Raw genomic sequence first — 3,024 nt, forward strand, 5'->3', positions numbered from 1 at the left:
AGCAGCAGCACTGCCATGAAAAAAAATATCATGAGCTACACTTGAATAATAAGGACGTTACAATGCGGTGCCATGAATTACATTAACACCCACTATAGATTCAAAGGCAGCCTGCGCATTGTGCCAATGATGAAAAATAAGGCACGACTTCAGTGTTCAGTTGACATGAAACTTGCATGTGAAAGTAACTTAAACCTCTTCATCTGATTTCACCCCCTTCATGCCTTTCATCTGACCTCCTTCATGCCTTTCAAGAGATACTTTAACCTCTACCAATAATTTAAAATCCCAAGTAGGGTAGAGCTGCACACTTCAAGTACTATTTCAACAGAGACTCCAACTTAAATGACACCAGGCCACTGTCAAACTTCTCATGATTTCCAAGAACTCCCCGCAAAAGTCCCAAGAACTCTCCGAAGGCACACAACCATATGAACATGATTGCACGATGAAAAAAAAAACATGCGGAGAAGAGGATGACCACATCCTGAAGTGACAATGCAGGCGGCGAATCCGTGATGTGTTTCTTGCGGGCAATATTGATGCCGCCAGTCCCTTCTCTCAGAATAACCGGGCCTCGAGAAGACTTACTGCTCACCTCATGTACCTTCAAGGAAACAAGAAAATTTTGTTACATGGTTGCTTTAAATGAGTGAGTTGCTTAATCCCTTTCATAACACAGTAATTGATTTAAAATCAGTGATTTCTTGGGTTTTTTCTGGGAGTGCTGCTAAAGGTGAAAGTGCGCTAAACAATATCACCACAGACAATCAATGAAATTGCCCTGATTCTGGAAAGTATCTAACTTTGCTGCCTCGGTATCCTGAATATAAGGTTTTTTTTTATCCTTGAGAGGTTTCGTTTATTAATCAAATAATAATTACTATAATCACCTTTCGGCATTATATTTTACACACCTTCTCTCTGCAAAAAATGTTCTCTGTACTGTATAATGTGCTCCCTAGAATGCTGTAGTGAAACTGGCTTATTATAGCTTACAGCTAATACCCGTGCCACACGTACACAAAAAATGACATTAAGTGTTTAATGCCTTAAGATACCAATGTCATTAATTGGGCGGGCCGTGCTACACGCGAAAATGCAAAGGCATTAAATGTGTTAGGCATGATGGTGATCATGACCAAAAAGAGAAATTCACTCATATTTTAGAAGTCTTTAATGTAGAGAAAAACGCCTTAAAAGCTTTAAAACTGTTTTTTGCGAAAGAAAATTTTATGAGAAATAGTGTTTTCTTAAAAATGGTGGGAGCCGTTTCTAAAAGTGGCTTCAGGATGCCGTCGCCGGCCAGCGGTAGCCAAAACCGAAAAATTTAACACGAAGAGTAACGCGATGTTCTTACTTTTGCCTCTGTTCTAGTGAACTTCGTCTTCTTCAAAACTTCGTCACCAATTGTGCACAAAAAATCGTCATATTTCGAAGTTTAGCTACATTTCCGCGTCAACACTCTGGTGCTGAGAGTTTCGGTGGCTTCATTTCGTGCTCATCGCGTTCGAGGGTAGGCAGATTTAAGGTGTTCGCGAAGGTAAATGAGTTGTGGGGAACTCCTTAAACGAAAATGACATTAAAGCGAATGGCATTAGATTTTTGCGTGTAGCAGCAAATTAATGGCATTAAAACTTAAGGCATTAAGCATTTAATGTCATTGTTCGTGTACGTGTGGCACGGGTATAAATGATGTTTCTACCACAAAGAAATAAATGGCCAGGCATAGGAAATCATAAATATAGCACTGTGGCAAAAATTTTTTGTGGAATTAGTTCCCCCTAAAATATTTCCCTCTCGATATGTATTACCTCCATGGTTCATAGTGGTATGAGGCAGAAGTTGAGCTGACTAATGCTGAACTAGGCTGTTGCACAATTTTCTTATAAATCGCAACTATAGCACATTTTCTTGCAGACGTCACTTTCTGTGCTCTAAACAATTCCCTTTAAAAAAAATACCCCTTATTTAACCACCTGTCAAAATCCAATGCAAGCTTTACTCATGCTACGCCTGTATTTGGGAGTATTATTGGTGCTACGGGCGTATTAAAAGCGGGAAATTTAAATCGTCAGTTGCCACCGTATTGTTGTAGCAGCAACCACGTTGGGCGTGTCCGTGGTGCTGGCAAATCACAACAACTCTCAAGGTGTAAAAGCTAAATATTTACAAAACTAAAATACAAAATAGTGTTTCTTTTGGCCACTGTTGGAGCATCCGTAATAGGCGGAATGTGAACACAATGGCCAATATTGGCGTTCACGATAACTTCTTAACACTGAGATTTTATAAGGACGAACAGACCCAGAAATTGAGTATCGCAAAAACAAAATGCCAGCTTACCCAACCAAAATTAAGACCCGGGTGTTTCTGCCAGGGCCGTCTCAAAGTGCACTTCCAGGAAAGTTTCGCTAACGTGTTCCGAAAAGCTCCTACTGTCACCTTGAGCCACAGGCCAAGCTGTCACTGAAAAGAAGTTTCAAACCATCAGTTATAAAGAAACTGCCTAAAAACGCGCCATGAAAAACCCAAAAATGGCAGTGCGTACTTACTTGTAGAATGCAATGATTTCATCCCGTGCAAGAGCTTTAATGTGTTGCCTTCTGATGATACACTTCCAAGAAGGGGTCCAAATACAATTAAAATGGCCATATGCATTCCTTGTACCACTGTTTTAGGTCTATCTTCGCCCTATTGCCAAGAAAATAAACAGTACAAAAATATCAGAGAATACATTTATGCCTTGCTTTACCCAGGGAGCACGAGAAAATATTGAACAATGTCTGATTTGTTCCACGAAAGTAGAATGTCTTTTTTACAGCGGAAGCCCTGATAATCTATCCTTGCTAAACAATCTGAGATATAAAAATATTTGAACATACTTTAAGCTCACATGTCCTTGGTCTATGCGAACTGGTGAATATCTGCACAATATGCACAACTCAAAAAGTACTCTTTTGTGGCTTATGAGTGTCGCGAAATTCATGTCCCTCCTTGACGGGTTTTTTTTTTTGCCGCGCG

The 3,024-nt window shown here is 39.9% G+C and overlaps 1 long non-coding RNA gene across 1 annotated transcript; it reads right to left on the bottom strand.

Moving 5' to 3' along the window:
- Positions 1 to 468: 468 nt before the first annotated feature.
- On the bottom strand, positions 469 to 2,733 carry LOC144166673 (uncharacterized). Its single transcript, XR_013321720.1, has 3 exons — positions 2,556 to 2,733; positions 2,347 to 2,469; positions 469 to 607 (listed from the first exon to the last, which is right to left on the bottom strand). It is a non-coding gene; the product is annotated as an uncharacterized LOC144166673 (long non-coding RNA).
- Positions 2,734 to 3,024: the final 291 nt, after the last annotated feature.

This window comes from Haemaphysalis longicornis, unplaced genomic scaffold (genome assembly GCF_048455015.1).
Source record: "Haemaphysalis longicornis isolate Haplotype H1 unplaced genomic scaffold, Haemaphysalis longicornis Haplotype H1 scaffold_181, whole genome shotgun sequence".
Classification (NCBI taxonomy): domain Eukaryota; kingdom Metazoa; phylum Arthropoda; class Arachnida; order Ixodida; family Ixodidae; genus Haemaphysalis; species Haemaphysalis longicornis.